This window comes from Prionailurus viverrinus, chromosome A3 (assembly GCF_022837055.1).
Source record: "Prionailurus viverrinus isolate Anna chromosome A3, UM_Priviv_1.0, whole genome shotgun sequence".
Lineage (NCBI taxonomy): Eukaryota > Metazoa > Chordata > Mammalia > Carnivora > Felidae > Prionailurus > Prionailurus viverrinus.
Window position 1 is genome coordinate 99,470,740 of NC_062563.1, and position 18,069 is coordinate 99,488,808.

The window sequence follows — 18,069 nt, forward strand, 5'->3', positions numbered from 1 at the left end:
TTGATGTGTGGTCTTATAAACTCAGGGATGCGGACCCAGCAATGTGTCTCTAAAAACTGTCTAGAGGATTTTAATGCATGCTTAAGATTCAGAACCACTGTTCTACTATGTAAATACTATGACTTTAGTTCTTACGGAGTGGTCCTCAGTCAGGAGCATCAGGATAAGGATCACCTGGAAATGAATTAGAAATGCAAATTCTTAGGTGCCACCCCCAGACCTACTGAGTCAGAAACTCTGAAAGTGGACCCAGGTACTTGTATTTAAACCAGCTCTCAAGTGGTTTGAGAATCACTCCTCTTTAAGAATAAGAACCAATAAAAACAAAGCTTTTGATATTCAGACATGGAAAGAAAAAGGAAAGAAAGGAAAAAGGAAGAAAGACAAGGATGGGAAGGTGGGTAAGCAGGTAGGGGCAGGTGGGAGTTTTTTGTTTTTGTGGTCTTAATACTGAATGGTTTTAATCCTTATAATACAACCCTGTGGCATAAGTGATGTTCTTCTTTAAAGGAAAATGCTGAGGGGCAAAGGGAAGGTTGTCCATAGCCAAATCAAGCTTGACTCTAAGCTGGAATATACCCTTCACCAGACTGACATTGACCAGCTATAGACCCTAGAATGGCAACTCTCTGGCCCTGTTTTTTATGATTATTCTTGTCTTTATAAAGAAGTAAATCTGCAAAATGGAGATTCATCTGGAGGACATTATTATACGAATAATAGTTTCTATCAGTGTTGACTGTGCACCAAGCACAATTCTAAGAACTTTTAATTTGTTAATTCACTTGTCTCTTACTACAGTGCTATGCCATAGGTGCCCTTATCTCTTTCTACACATATGGAAATTCAGAGTTTAAGTGCCCAAGGTCACAGCCCCTAGACAGGGGCACCTAGGTTTAAGGCAATCTAACTGCAGAGTCACACACTAAACCCTTACAACCAGTGGTCCTTGGCTGGGGCAATTTTTTGTCCCAGGCAATGCTTGGCTGTGTCTGGAGACATTTTTGGTTGCCACAAGTGAGGGAAGAATGCTAAAGGCAAGTAGTAGATAGAGGACAGGGATGCTGCTGTACATCCTACAATGTTCAAGACAGTCTCCCAAAGCAAGGAATTGTCTGATCCAAAGTGTCAGTAGTGCTGAAGCTGAGAAACTCCCCTTCCCTACCTCATCTCTCTCAAGTTCAGGAGAGGTCCCAAGGAGACACAATTGAATAAGCAAGTGGTAACTATTTAAATTCTTGCATTTTTCTCTTTTTAAGAATTCTCTTACTGGAGTATAGTTGACACACAATGTTATATTAGTTTCAGGTGTACAACATAGTCACTCAACTTCTCTATACATGATACTGTGGTCACCACAAGCGTAACTACCATCTGTCACCGCACAACAGTATTACATTATCATTCCCTATGCTGTGCCTTTTATTATCATGACTTATTCATTCCCTAACTGGAAGCTTGTATCTCCCATTCCCCTTCACCCATTTTGCCCATCCTTCCACCCCCTCCCCTCTGGCAACCACCAACTTATTCTCTGTATTTATAAGTCTGATTCTGCTTTTTATTTATTTGCTTATTCATATGGGTTTTTTTAGGTTCTACATATGAGTGAAATCATATGGTTATTTGTCTTTCTCAGTCTGACTTATTTCACTTAGCGTAATATCCTTTAGGTCCATCCATGTTGTCACAAATGGCACAATCTGATCCTTTTTATATCTGTGTAATTCCTCTATGTGTGTGTGTGTGTGTGTGTGTGTGTGTGTATACATCTTCCTTATCCATTCATCCATCGATGGACACTTAGGTTGCTTCCATATTGTAGCATTCCATATGCTGCAATAATCATAAAGGTGCATATATCTTTTTGAATTGGTACTTTCATTTTCTTTGGGTAAATAGCCAATAGTGGAATTATTGGATCATGTGCTATTTCTATTTTTAAGTTTTTGAGGAACCTGCATGCTGTTTTCCAAAGTGGCTGCACCAATTCATATTCCCACCAACAGGGCACAAGGTTTCCTTTTTCTCCATATCCTCGCAAACACTTGTTATTTCTTGTCTTTTTTATTTTAGCCATTCTGACAAGTACAAAGTGATATCTCATTGTGGTTTGGATTTGTGTTTCTGTGATGATTAGTGATGTTGCGCATCTTTTCATAAGGCAAGAGAAATAAAAGCAAAAATAAACTATTGGGGCCACATCAAAATAAAAAGCTTTGATACAGTTAAGGAAACCAACAGCAAAACAGAGAAGCAACCTACTGAATGGGAGAAGACATTTACAAATGATGTATTTGAAAGGGGGTTGATATCCAAAATATATAAAGAACTTATACAACTCAACACCAAAAAGAAAAATCTGATTTAAAAATGGGCAGAGGATTTAAACAGGCATTTTCAAAGAAGGTATGTTTCTCTTTTTAATCAGGTGTTCCAAAATTTCCTGATGAAAAGAATACCTTGTGACCACAACACAGGTCTAGAGTCTCTCTGGAACTGAACCCATCTGTTTCATGAGTCACTCAGGTCTGGAATCAGCAAGCAACTTTATATGGAGAGTAAATACTGCATCTAGAGGTGTCATTAATGAGTCTGGAGTTCAGTAAGAAGAGAATACCAAATATTACAGCAACCCTGGGTAATTAAGCAGGTGAGCTACTAACTTATACTATATCAGAATTTTTATCTGGCCTTATCATTGTAATTAAGGAAACTAAATTAACCTCCAAACCTCTGCTCCTGAGTGTAATAGGAAGGCTTAGTTGAGTTAATTAAAATACAATCAGACTCTGGTGCTACAATAGTCCACTTACAGGTCTGGGTCCATGAAGGGAGAATTTTCTTAGGGCATAATGAAAGAAAGGAGGTCTCTGTGTGAGAGATTAGCTGCTACTTGATAAATTTGATCAATAGAGATGGCTAATCCAGATAACTAAGGAGCAAGTCCTTCTGGGAATCTGAGTAAGAACTAGGAGAGACACTACAGATGGTCTGGGATGATCTTTGGACATACACACAGCCTCATTGGAGGTAATAATGTAGTGCCCCCTTCATTCACCTCTTTTAAGGTATAAATCATTATTCAAAAATGACCATAAGCAGGGAATTATATGCCTTTTAATTATTTAAGGTTCAGACCAACTACATCCTTTGGTACTGCCCTTCTCTCTGTCTCTGTCCCCTTCATTGTCTCTCATCTCTCATTGCTGGACTGTCCCAGCACGTTAGCTGTGCACGTTATTTCCGCTCATGTTTTAGTTATTGATCCCTGTATCTTGTTCCCTACCGAACCAGAGAACATGAACAGGGTCTTGCAATATCTTTGCATCCTTGACTATACTATCCAAAAGGAGCTTATTAAATGTTGGCTAACTGGATGCACACACAAAAAAATAAGTGAAAATCTCCCTCATGTACATATCTCCTCCTTCTCCTTTATAGCCATTTCCCTCTCCCTTAGCAGGTCACTCTTTTTAACACAGAAGAGCACAGTATGTATCTGTTTTATGTATTGACAACCTATATTATATTACATTTGAAAATAGGAGTCCACTGTCAAAAGAGAAGAAAGCTTACAAAATGAGTTAGTTTAACTTTCTTGGTTTTACCAGTGAAGAAACTGAAGTCCAGGGAGAAAATAACTCCACATATTCACAAGACTTTTTTAAAAATGACTGGAAAAAAAAATGACTGAACCATGACTAACACTCCTTGACCAGTTTCCATTCACCTGTGGACCAGTCTTCAGTTCTCTGGGAGCTGTTGTTGTGATGGGGAAGGAGGGGGCAGTTGAAAGGCAGTAGCTGACAGTCCTCTCCCCTTGGAACTCTGACTTATTATGTGAGCCAACGGAAGATCCCAGGATGATCAGACCAGCATTACACTTCACTAGACTGTGTGTTTTTCTGCACTGCCGCCAATGCCCATTGCTCTAGGTTAAAGCCTGTACATCTATGAGCTCCTATTACAAAAGAAATGCACACACCAGGATAGGAAATGCATGAAGCTGCTTATCAGCACGGGCAACCAGACAGAATGCCACAGATTGGGTGGCTTAAACAACAGGAATTTACTTTTCACAGTTCAGGAGTCTAAGAGTCTGAGATCAGGACCCTAGCATGGTCTGGTTCTGAAGAGAGTTCTCTTCCAGGCTTGCAGATGGCTGCCTTGTCACTGTGTCCCCACATGGGAGGGAGAGAGAAAGGGAGAGAGTGTGAAAGCTCTGTGTCTCTTCTTGTAAAGGCACTCCCCTGATCATGAGTACCCTACTCTTATAACCTCATCTAAACCTAATTATCTCCCCAAGCCCCCATCCCCAAATACCATCACATCAAGGATTAGGGTTTCAATACAGGAATTTGGGGGCACACACGTATCCATAACAGCCACTATCAATCATTTGTCAGCCCCTCACTCATGAGAAGTGCAGAGCTGAACAAGGACTCATCCTCCACCCCAAGAAATAGAACACAAAGTCCAGTGTGTTGGAGTAGGGGAGAGATGGTCAGCTTGAGGGTCCTGGATGTTGAGAAGAGAAGGAAAGGGGGGTGCCTAGAGTGAATTCAGCATCACATCACCATTTGGCAGAAGCCTGTTTACTTGCAGAGGATCCCGTAGAAGAAATAAGAGCTTTAGTGATCAAAACTCCAGATTCAAAAATAGAGCCGTTGGTTTTGAATTCCATCACTGTTTTGTTCCTAGCTTTGTGATCATCAGCAAAACACTTTTCTGAGTCATTGTGTATGTTTATCTGAAAATAAAGGGCATAATCCTGCCCATCTATCTTACAGGATGGTTATGAGGACCAGGCAGCATATTATATGTGCAAGTGCTTAATAAACTGTAAGGGACTTTAAAATTGTGACATATTCCACACTATAGTGACCATAATAGAATTTAGCAGAGGAAGAAGTAATGTTCTTAGCATCTTTGGTGACTAGGGCACTGGTTTTAAACTTAGTGCCCAACTTGAAGAGTCGGTGCCTGAGGAAAGTGCTAATGGGCACAGCTGTTCTCCTGTTCTTTGTCATTCACACTTAAATGCACAGCAAGAGCAGAAATTCCTTTACAACTAACCTAAGCAAATCAAGAAAACAGCCAATACTGCATTGCAGACTGTGGCTCCATTTCTCTGCATAAAAAGAACATCAAGCCTGCTGCAGGAATCTCAGGGACATTTAATGCTTTGTTTGAGATGTGGGCTTTGTTCCTGGTGTGTGTGTGTATGTGTGTTTCATTCTTTTGATTTTAAGTGGAATCAGCTAGGTGCTGCTGCTATTTGTGATGTGACAAAATAATGATTCACTGCACAGAACTGGGGTGTACTGGCAGCAATTTGCAGGGAAAATACATATAGGAGCAATCACAAGTATTATCTTCCCAGCCCAGCATGATGTGGTATAAAACAAAGAATTTTACTTCAGGGAGGAAGTGTCCCTCTAGAGAGGGGGAAGTGCAATCTTTGTGGCTTTTCAAATAGAAACTTTGTAGATGGGCTTCCAAAGTTCAGGTGCCCTGCTTTCAGAGAACCCCTGACCTCTCCAACTTTCAAAGGGCAGAAATCTAATGGAACAAGACTGTGCTTTTTTTTTCCTTTTCACTCTTTGAAACCTAAGAGAGTGGTTCTCATAGCTAGACAATTTTAAATGCCTCTCTTGGTGCCCCTTCCTGATTATAGAACCACTTTTCTATGTTTTGATTTTGCACAATGAGTGGCAGAATTCAGACTATTAATATATTTGAGCAGAATGTGGTTGGGCCACTATATGAAAAGTGCATGTTGGCATTTCCTCAATGTAGCGGAGAAAGAACTTAAAGCAAATAAATGTATTAACTGCTGGCTGTGTGCCAAGTGCTGTGCTAAATGCTTTAAAAATATTATCTTACATAATTCTCACATCAACTCCAGAAAATAACATTTAGAACAAAATATAATCTTAGCGATGAATGCTAGGACTTCAAGAGGAAAGTGCTTTCATTGGTCCAGATGCTACCTCCACCTCCCACTCCTGCACCACCATGAGCTGCCATATTGAATACCATCCCAAAAGATGGCTTGTGCAGCATCCCTTTTATCCCATCCCGTGGCATATTTTCCTTTATCAAACTTTACCTTTGGGAATGGTCTCTATCAACTCATACAGACTAACAGTCACTGAACTCACTTGTCCAAAGTTTTTGCATTTACAGACTCCTCTTTCCCTAGTGATGGAAATCCAGGTGGGTGCCCAATACATAAACCAGATTAGAATGTGGCTCTTGTGGTTGAAATGAAGATAGGAATCATGTGGTGACTGAGAAATGCGAAAGGGATTCTTAAGGCTGTAGAGCACAGGTAAAACCCAGTGGTGTGAACTACACCCACCCCCCATTTTACAGCTATTAAAGCTGAGAACCAAGGAGAATAAGAAATCTCCAGGATAATAAATGAGTTATGAAGAAACCAGGATTGAAGTTCAATCCCAGTAAAGCCTGTAACACTGGTGCTCTTCCCACTAGACCACAAAATTGAGTGAAGAGCTAGTGAAGGAAACAGAGAGGTGATGATAGAGGGGGTAAGAAACATTCCAGGAGGTCATTGTAGGAAAACCAAGAGAAGAATACATTTTAGGCATGGAATGTTAAAAATAGCCTGTAATGTTGCGGAGAACTCAAGGAGGCTAGGAAGTGGAAAATAATCACGTGATTTGGCTATTAGTTTGATTCATTTAGAAGTTGCTGGAAAGTGTTGAGAGAGCAATTTTGGAAAAAAATATGGGACATACACCAAAAAGGGGGAGGTGGGTTGGGTAACTAAGAGAGTATAAGAAACGTAAGTAGTAGGAGACTTCCAGCCGTTACAGAAAGAGAAGGAAGTGAAACCTGATGCACTAGAACCGATTTAGGATGGGAGAGACCTAAGTAAGTTTATGGATGAAGAAGGATAAACTAATGATGGAAGACCTTATTGAAGAGCAAGATCTGGGGGAAAGTTGTACCCAATAGGATCAAGGCAAAACTGTGAAGAGTATAGATACAGGAAGATTCTGAGGTGCACAGTAAAGAAATTAGGGAACATTTTGCTTGAATTTGGCCATCTTCTCAGTGAAGTTAGGGCTAAGGTTACCCACTGAGCAGGAGCAAGTAGGAGTAAGGAAGATAATGGAAATCCTGAAGTCCCCTGCAGTGAGGCCTCTGAAAAGGTGAGAGTTCTTGATGGAAATTCTCTTTAACAGTTTAAGAAGATAAAGATGAAAAGGCATAAGAATTTGGAATGTAATTTGTGTTGTTAATACAGAGCATCTTGATAGTTGTCATATCTTTATCAAGATTTTGTAACCAACACCTCAGATGTGGTAAAAATCCAGTCTGATTAGTGCATTACATAATGCCAAGAAGTGGGCTCTGAAATGCTTCCAGCAACACTCTGGTGTGAACCCTTCAATCTTTACTGGAAAGAGGCAGAGTATGATACTTATATGAACACACACAGGCACACACACATACACACATACACACACATACTGAATGACTACTGCTTTAAGTAATTGGTGTAGTAATGGAAAGAGACAGTAAAGATGAAAAGCACAATTTCTATTTCTGATAGATGTAGAGTCTTCTTGGGCAGGGTAGAGTCAGCCCTTATGGGAAATAACTTGTGCATTCAGAGCAAGCCATATATGTCAAACATAGTGCCAAAGATAATGGAATAAACCAAATGCCTAAGAGCTGAGATTTGCACAAAATGTAGCTCTTATGGGCTGGCAGTAACCACAGAGGCTTCCTGGAGTTTGGATATAACAAAGAAGTATTTAAATTTTCACAATTAAGTATTAATGTTCTTAGCACCCAGAACATGAAATTTAAATATTGTTTTTAATTCTCTGAAGAAATACAGACAAGAAAGTCTACAATCTGACACCTGAGGAGTCATTTGAGTTTATTTATTATACATGAAGCTTGTATTATTTTAAGTTAAAGTGCACTTGTTTATTGCATTTGCTTTTTGATAAATCAGGCATCGGTGTATTTCTTAAAATTATGGGTCCTTTTCTGTGCATTGTTAACTGGCCTATACCCGGTAATTATTGCAGATTTTCTTTCTCTATTTAATTAGGTGATTTGATTTGTACTTTATATAATTATAGTATTTGTCTCCTTCTTTGTTTGAGGCAAAATTGTAATCATTAGTTCTACTACCTGAGGCTGCTAAATGAATATTTACTAAAATTAAAAAATAAGCCACTGAAAAGGGTATAATTGTATCTGAACCAGAAAATTTCCATTTCACATCCATCATCTTAACTTCATTGTGGCTGCTGAACTCAAAATGAAAAGGTACAAAAGCCCCAGGGGAATAGAGAACGGTAGCATCATTACATCTCTACAGAAACTAACTTCTTAAGAACCCAGTGAAAAAAGCATCCCCCTCCTTCCACATAGTCTATACCTCCTAGCTTGGTCATAGGCAAGATCAGAAAGTACAGAAGAATGATAGCAACTTAAAATAATGTTTTTTTAAATTTTTTAACGTTTATTCATTTTTTGAGAGAGAGGGAGACAGAGCGTGAGTAGGGGAGGGGCAGAAAGAGAGGGGGACACAGAATCTGAAGCAGGCTCCAGGCTCTGAGCTGTCAGCGCAGAGTCCGACGTGGGGCTTGAACTCATGGGTGGTGAGATCATGACCCGAGCTGAAGTCAGATGCTTAACTTACTGAGCCACCCGGGCACCCCTTAAAATAAATTTTTAAGTGGAATGGGAACGAGAGAGAAAGCTGTTACATGTCTTAATGAGATATATCCCAGTGAAAATAAAACCTTAACTAACAAAAATCTTAAGGTTAGTTACAATTTGATTAACCTTCTCACCAGGTGTGATGGTTAATTTTTTGTTGGTGCCTAGCTTTTTTATTATGGATATTTCCGTAAAGGTTTTTGGGTTGTGGTTAACATTGGAATTGGTGGACTTTGAGTAAAGCAATTACCCTCCATAGTGTGAGCGGCTGGCTTCTGGCAATCAGTTGGAGGCCTTAACAGAACAAAGACTGACCTGCCATGAGCAAGGAATTCTTCTTGCAGGCAGTTTTGTGACTCAACCTTCCCTGGGTGACCTGCCTGCTGCCTAACCTACAAACTTTAGACCTGCCAAGCCTTCATGATTGTGTAAGACAATTCCTTAAAATAAATCTATTTCTCTCTCTCTCTCTCTCTCTCTCTCACACACACACACACACACACACACAATCTATGCATACATTCTATTAGTTCTATTTTTAAATTAAAAAAAAATTTTTTTTTAATGTTTATTTATTTTTGAGAGAGCAACAGACAGCATGAGTGGGGAGGGGCACAGAGAAAAGGAGACACAGAACATGAAGCAGGCTCCAGGCTCTGGGCTGTCAGCACAGAGCCTGACACAGGGCTCGAACTCACAAACTGTGAGATCATGACCTAAGCCAAAGTCAGCTGCTCAATCCACTGAGCCATCTAGGTGCCCCAGTTCTATTTCTCTAAAGAACTCTGACTAATGCACCAGATTAAAAATTTGTATTATTGCTATTGTTATTATTGTTACTTTAATCGGAAAATATTTCCATTTGAACTGTTTTGAGCAAGAGAGTGAGTGAGCATGGTATATTTGCAGAGACTTGAAACTGGAAACCTGATTATAATCTACATTATTTGGACCAGAATCATACATGTCTCTCCCGAACCTCAGTTTCCTATCCTGTTAGAGGGTGGATGTAGGCAGGACAGTTCTTGCCATTGTAGTATTGAATATGTGCACTCTTACTTAATTTTTAACCACTACCGGACAGATTAGGTTTTTTTAAAGTGATATACCACTTTTATTTCAATGAACAATAGTAAATTATTGCCTACCTGATCTGAAGCAAAATGTAAGCTTTATTATCATCCATTACAGTGTGTGGAGATAAAAGTGGATACCACCCAAACCTTATCTTGCTGGCTGCCTTTGTAGCAGTGGAAACTGCTGTCACTCCTTTGTTGAAGGCCACTTCTGCTCCCTGGCTTTCAGCAACATCCTTCTGTTTTTGCTCCAGGCAGGAGGCAACAACTAGAAAAATATTTACGAGAAATATGGCAAAAGTTTGAATTCCCTGATAAGGAATACAAACGAAGCAGTGAAATCTCACCACAGCAAAAAATGGGTACTGAAAATTGTCAAATAAGGATAGTCAGTGGCTGGTAAATACTGGGAAAATATTTCACTTTACAATTAATCAAATAGAGATTATAATAATGCGACGGGGTTTTTCACCCATAAAATTAGCGAAGGTTTCTCTTATTTTAATTCTGTACCTGATATGAGGGTATAGTGAACTTCCTGAGCTTGCTATAAATTGGAACAGCACTTTTAGAAGGAAATTTGCCAATGTGCATCAAGAGATTTAAAATGTATAAGCCCTAGGGGCGCCTGGGTGGCTCAGTCGGTTAAGCGGCGGACTTCGGCTCAGGTCATGATCTCGTGGTCCGTAAGTTCGAGCCCCGCGTTGGGCTCTGTGCTGACAGCTCAGAGCCTGGAGCCTGTTTCAGATTCTGTGTCTCCCTCTCTCTGACCCACCCCTGTTCATGCTCTGTCTCTCACTGTCTCAAAAATAAATAAACGTTAAAAAAAATTTTTTTAAATAAAATAAAATATATAAGCTCTAAAAATCACTTCTCAGTACCTTCCTTTTGTGCATTATAAGTAAATCAGGGGTGTGGAGGGAGTTCTGTGTAAAGAGGTGCTTATTCCAGCATTATGTAAAATAACAGAAAAAGGAAATAATAAATAGTCGATAAAAAGGAGATGGATAATTACATTACAGTACAATCACCTGATTTAAAACTTCAAGCAACCGTTGAAAATTAGGCTTCTTAAGGCTTTTTAATAACATTAGAAAATTTTACCTTATAATGTTAAGTGAAAAATAAAACAGGATACATAGCTATTTGTAAAATCATTTCCCCTAGAAGACATTTGCTCCGTTGTCCTACAGGCCACAGATCTGGTGACAACTCCCCGGCTTTTTCCTCACCCAGAAAAGCAAGTGAATTCAAAGGAGATTGCTGGCAAGTAGATGGTGACTTTTGCCAGTGTCGTTGATTCACTGGCGAGCTCTACAGTGGACTTGAGTTCTCCTACCATGTGGGCTAAGCATTCAAACCTGATTGCCAAGCCCAACCCCATTATTATTTTTCTAATCTTAGGTTTGTCACTTCAACATTTTTAGCTTCAGCTTTCGCTTCCACGAAAGGGGGATGTTAATAATATATCTCCCACATAAGACAATTATTAGAAGTAAATGAAATAATTATGTAAATCACATCATAGTGCCTGGCACACTATAAATGCTTAATAATTGCTGGTTAATTTTGTGCTGGGAAGGTTTGCCTGATGAAATAAAACATATGTTCCCATGTATTCCATTAATTAATTAAGACTAAATTAATTAATACTTAATGGGTTTAATACTCAATGTGGAAGCTTAACTGCTTCTTCACATATTCCAATGTGGTCCATTTCCGGTAAATTAGCTATAGAAACGGTCACTACCTCAGGGGACTGTTGAGTAGGGAAAGAACTGAATGAGAATGCATTTCATGTTCTTACCAGAGTGCTTGGCACACAGTAAAAAAAAAAAAATCAATAAAATGTTAGCTTTTAAGAATTAAGAGCGTAATCTTCATCTATAATTCTAGTTAAATGAAGGTTTTCTTCATCAATCAGTTGGCCAATCAACTTCTGTTGACTGATTACTATGATCCAGAAATTGTGTGGGTGCAACATGGATTCACACATTCACATCTACCAGAGCCAACAAAGCAGGAGGATGTGCCAAGTGCTAAGGGAGGTAATTCTCTTTGTGCCTCATGGAATTTTTTTTCCTCTAAATACATCATGCTTCAGTTTTCCCCCCACTGTTACTCCAAAAGGGGCATAATTTCTGTCTAAGGGGCTAGAAATAGAGAGTTTGGCAGAATAATGACAACAACCGAGGCAGTTTAAAAAAGATAAATACGACTCGGGTAATTTGATAGTGATTTCTTTTCAAATTTGGGAGAAAAGAGTAACTAAGAACAGCAGAGTTTTCTCATTTGTATTTCACTTAAAATGCCACTGTGTGTTTCCTGAAATGTTAATGACAAAATTAGCTCTGTGTGGTGTGAAAAAGAAACCATCCAAAGGCTTGAACAGGAAGGCGCCACAAATGAAATAGTCCCCAGTGTGCGTTCCAGACTGGAGCAGAGACACAGCGATCTGGAAGCGAGAGTAAAACGCAAAGGATTGTAACTGCAAACAGTAGTGTTTGGGAAACATTATCAAGCCTGTAGTAGGATGGAAATGCTTAATGTGAAGATGGAGGAAGTGGGAATAAACACTAGCATCCTGCTACTACTAACCTATAATCACGCCGTGAGCTTCAGTATCTTACTTTGCTCATGTGAATGGACACACATAACGCAGACAGACGCATATATGGGAAGAGCTCTTTAGGAAGGGAAGACCATGACTGTTAACTCATCTCCAATCATTAGGATGGAAGAAAAGGAAAATGTGGGTTTAAAAATAGTTAGCAACAGTTACAGTTTTCAAAGCGTTTTTACAAACATCGTTACATTGATACTTGCAATGGCCACCACATATGTTAGAAAGAGGAAACGTTAGTATTCCATACATAAGCACAAGGTAGGACAGAAAGAGCTGAGAAACAGCTTAGCCTTTAGGATGCAGGGTTCAGCCTTCTCTCTCCTAGTGCCATAAAAATGAGAGATTAGGGACAAAAAAAGTTTTAAAAAAGTAAAGAACACTAAATATTGACTTAACTAAATATGTTCAAATAACATGAAACAAGGTTTGTGTTGTTAGAATATGGTCTCGACAAAATCGTTCTGCTAAATCACTGATGTCTGGCCACATGAATCCTCAAGAAAATACCCACCTGCAGACTGAAACCTTTGTCAGAACCATGTAACATTTATTGCTTCTTAGGGGGTCTTGGAATTGTCCTCCTTTCCACCCCTCCCCACACAGACTTCCTCGAGCATGAGCCAACCTAGCTGTACAGCCTCCAGTGCTTTCTTGAATGTGCACAGGAACCCCCTGGGGATCTTGTTCAGAGGCAGACTCTGACTCAGTAGTTCCAGAGTGGGGACCTGGGATTCTGCATTTCGAGCACACTCCCAGGGGCTGCTACCCTGCAGATCACACCTTTAGTAACAAGGATGTAGATAGACCATCCAGGCTTGCTCTCTTTACATACTTCCTTTCCCTTAGAAACTTCAGTTGTTCTTGGCAGTGGGTTTTCTGTTTAGAGCTAGCAGGAGAGTTAGCATTCATTTTATAGAGCATAACTATCACAACGAATGAGAATCAACTGTAATTCGATATATGTCTGCAATTTTACCTTTTCTGTTCTGTATGATGTGTCTTTTTTATCCTGTTTCTCCTTTATTGCTTTTGTTAACACTAAATGAATATTTTCTAATGTAGCATTGTCATTTATTTTTTTTTTCATTTGAGTCATTTTTATAGAGATTGCTCTAGGGTTTACCATATACTTCTTAACTGATCTGAATCACCTTAGGACTTACGCTAAGAAGGGAACCCTCATCTTTTTAAACCACATTCACCTGGAAATTAGCCTCAGCTTGGGCAGGCTAAGAATACTGATGCCCAGCACCCTAAGAAAGCCCTAAGATGCATTAGGGGAGTGGGAGTCCTGTGTTCTCAGCTGTGTATTTCTGGAGAGAAGTATTTTTCTTGGGGAGCTGGAATGAATTTGTTGATTGAAATACTACAGACTATTACCTCTCTTACTGACTTTTTATTTTTTTAAATTTTTTTAATGTTTATTTATTTTTGACAGAGAGAAAGAGAGAGAGAGAGAGAGAGAGAGAATGAGCGGGGGAGGGGCAGAGAGAGAGGGAGACACAGAATCTGAAGCAGGCTCCAGGCTCTGAGCTGTCAGCACAGAGCCTGATGCAGGGCTCGAACTCACAGACTGTGAGATCATGACCTGAGCCGAAGTCAGACGCTCAACCGACTGAGCCACCCAGGCGTCCCTCTTACTGACTTTTTAAAGATTCTTTTGAGTTGATGTTTATTTGCTTTTTGCCCTTAGGACCATTTTACAGAGGCTTTTAAATAATTGGCTTTTTATAGTTTTTACCAGTTTCACTAGGAGACAGGACAGTGGAGCTCCCCACACTGTCATGCTGGAAGTTGATTTTCCTTATCTATTTTCATGTATTCATTATTTATAGAAATGATAATAATAAACAATGACAATGGCGAATATTTATTGAGTACCTCCTATAGTACATTTGCTAGTCCAGTTCATTTATTCACATTATTTTTTATCATCAAAATAACCCTACAAAATATTGTACATATGTACAAGCTTACATGTATATGTATCTGCATGTTTGCATACATGTATATATTATTGTATATTATTATCATTACCATGATATAATGGTAATAGAAATGCAAACTTATTGAGATATACTTGACAACAGAATACAGATTGTTAAAGAAGAAAAACAGGATAAAAATAGGTACAGACATACAAGGAGACAGATTTCTTCTCTATTTTGCCAGAAAAAGTCCTAACAGTTACTGTGTTCAGTTACTTGAAATATGGCCTTTTTCTTACATTATTAATCTTCGTGAAATCCTTATGGAAGTGACAGTTGCAGCCAAGCATTTAAAAATCCTGAAAATGCCAGCCAAAGTTGTGCTCAACATCCCATCTCTGCCATTACGATTGTTTTGCCAGCTGCTTATTGCACTCTTTTTTGACTTCTAAGTGAACTGCTAAGTTTTAAGATCAGAGAACAGTTGGGAATAATTCACATACAGCTCGATTTTTCTCCAGGGGCCAAGCAATGGTATTCTCATCACAGATTCATAGGTGGACTCAGCGAGCACAAATATGCAAACTATTTTTATAAAAACAAGTGCTTATATTTGAGCAGTGAAGACTTGCAAATCTCAGCTTGGAGGAAACATTTATCCTGCATATGTTATGTGATCAGACGGAGACATTCATCTGGCTTAGTCGCTCCACGCACTGTCCACCTGGGATCCACCAAACCCTACAGGGTTTAACAGGTAGCTGAGGACTTATAAGTACTGGTTGACTCAGGGAAGGAGCTAGAACAGTGGAAGCTGGGAATAGCAATCTAGGCAACCTTGGAGATAGGGAAATGAAAGACAAGAAGGCCCAATTAATCAGAGGCTGAAATCAGATAGGAGGGATAATTCCTCCTAGAATTGTAGAGCTGAAGATATATTGCAGAAGAGGCATATGGGAAAGATGGGAAGCCAGGCTCTAATCAAAGTGAGGTCTCTGGCTATATCCAAACCAACAGGATAAGCAGAGGAGATGCCAGTCCTGAAGGCCAACAGTAAGGGGGCCAGAATTTGCCAAGGTTTGGAGTTATCACTGGGGTATTGAAGAGAATGGCCTAAAATAGAGATGGGCTATATTTCAGCCCTGGCTTGAGGGTTCAGTTATTCAGTTGATCTTTTGTGAGTGCCCGCTGGGTGCCAACACTCTTCTAAGGATAGGGAAATGACCAAAACCAGAAGCCCCTTGTTTTCATTCTAAGTTGGGGTGGAGAGAAAGAAAAGAACAACATAAAACAAGGGGGTGGGGAGTATATAGATGGTATTAAGAGCAATTTTTAAAAGAAGAACAGAATAAAGGGATGCAGAATTAGGATGGAGTTGTAATGAGAGGAGTGACATGATCTGATTTGCATTCTTAAAAATCCAGTCTCATTGCCATGTGGAACATGGCTTATAAAGGTGCCAAGGGAGACCAGTTAAGAGTTTATTGCAGACACCAGGTGAGAAGCAGTGCTGATGAGTTTTAGTGGATAAGTGTAGTGTATGGCATGCGAGTATAGTGTGTATTATGTAGGTGTAGCTGTGGAAATGGCGAGCGGGAATCATCTGGGGTGTATTTGGAGATAGAAGCCACAGGGTATAGTTGTTTGATTGGATGTGGGGGTAAAGTAACAGGAGTGAACAAGGAGAGTGCCCATGTTTTGAACTCTTCAGTGGGGAAGATTAGTGTCATTGACTGGTATAGAAGTTACCAGTTCAGTTCATTTCTAGGTCAGTGGTACTTGATTCAAGTGGTAGTAGTCCTTAGCTGGCTGGCAGTGTTACAGATATAAGGACAATTAAATAATCTCAGTCAAGTCCTTTTATTTTTATCTTCTAGGAATTAGTTAATAATGCCAGTAGACTACCTCAGGTGGTGAGCACTGCATATGAAAATGCATATTTTTAGCTTGGGCTCTTCAGGAGGCAGAGACTGAGTCAGAGTTGTCACCAGAAGACAAAGACACCAGCTGCACAGTTTTCCTCAGGCGAGACAGCCCACAATGCTAAGCGATCAGTCTGTGGAGTATGCAGCGGTAACACCAATGCTGAGGTTTTGTGCCACTATCAACCTTGCCATATTAAGATAGTCATTATAACCTTGTTACATTATACTCTCCATTTCCCTTCCCCCGACTAATGTAATTGCAAATGAAGCTGCATTTTCGTAGAATTGCATTGGATTTCTTTTTGGTCAAATAAGGCAAGTCTCAGCAGCTTAAGTTAGTTTAACTTCCCTTCACAAGTTAGATGAGCACTTAATGGAAAAAAAAAAAAACATGGCGATTTCTTTCCAATTACTGGAACATCCTTAATGATCTGGAGATTAGCTATAGATCAGAATTATAACCGAGGGAGGAAAAAATGAGATTGCATTGGAATTTTCTCAAAATTAACCTGAGATTACTTTTTTAAAAATGCAAGCTCAGGGTAAATCACTTAGGGTAGAAAAATAAGCTTCAATTATTAGATAAGAAAGGACTAGGCAATTATGGGTAAATGACCTGAGGAGCAAATGGAACTCTAGACTAAATATGAGTCAGCAATACACAGTGTCAAGTGGAGGCATGAAGCTGAGAGAGTGAAGTAAAAGGGGAACTATAGGAACCTAGGAAATTAGTAAAATTAGAGTATCCAACCTGAACCCTGGAAATAGGGAATATAGCATGGCTCCAGCAAATGGGCAGGAGAGATACTAAAGTCAGGAGACATAGTTGTGTCCTAGCTTTCTTACTAATAAGCTATAAAAACTTGGCAATTCACTTAATTTCTTTAAGCCCTAGGTTGTTCATCTATAACATGAGTGTGATTATAATACTGAACTATTTGCATTGCTCTAAGGAAAAGCTTTTTGAAATAAGTGAAATAAGTAAAAAGGCCTGGAAAATATAATACACTCTTAATGGCAGTTATAGGAAGCATTATTAAAGAAGAAAAATCAAAATATATAGAACATTAGCAAATGCAATACAAACAGAACGGCAGAACTGGCTGTGTAATGTGTTTTAATGTGTGCAATTAATGTGTGTGGGGCCCTTTTCCCAAAATATATTAAGAATTTTAAGATAGCAATAGCAGAACACCAAACCAAGCATAGGGACCATGTAGGCATGAGATCAGGGATGCTGCATAGGTTGTATGTCCACAAAGCTGGTCCTGAGGGAAGGGAAGAGGTATAGGCTGTTCTGTATGTACCAGTGGAGTAAAACCAATACATTATTGCTTCAACAGTTGTATTACAGCGTGAAGTGTAATTTCTCTCCTGGTAGGTTATTACGACTTTTAACTGCATAGTACCTCTCAGAGTCAGGTTTTTGAAAACCACGGCATGATCCGGTAAGGTGTTGGGAAAACTAATCCCAGCCACCAAAGAAGAAAAATCTTAGGCCGTATGTGTCAACTGTTTTAGGTATTGGAACGGCTGCCATAGGAAAAAAAGACCAAATAATCTTCATTATTCTAAAGGGTATAACTACGATCAAATGTATCAAAAAATATTTTATCAAGCTCAACATATGAATGCACTTTCTAGCAAACAAAAATATCCAATAATGTCATGCAATCATGTCTCAGGCACTGGAAGTTTCAAGCAGAGGTAAAAAGCCATTTGCCAAGGATGCTGCAGAAGGAGTTGCTGTAAGAGATGGGGTGTGGAACTCCTGACCTTTAACTTTAACTCTCTGTATT

The 18,069-nt window shown here is 39.4% G+C and overlaps 1 long non-coding RNA gene across 1 annotated transcript in view; it reads left to right on the plus strand.

The window, feature by feature from the left end:
* LOC125162561 (uncharacterized) overlaps positions 1-18,069 on the plus strand; it is a 126,397-nt gene that overhangs the window by 26,702 nt on the left and 81,626 nt on the right. The window contains exon 2 of the long non-coding RNA XR_007151085.1: positions 2,432-2,653. This is a non-coding gene — a long non-coding RNA (uncharacterized LOC125162561). The remainder of the gene's footprint in view (positions 1-2,431; positions 2,654-18,069) is intronic.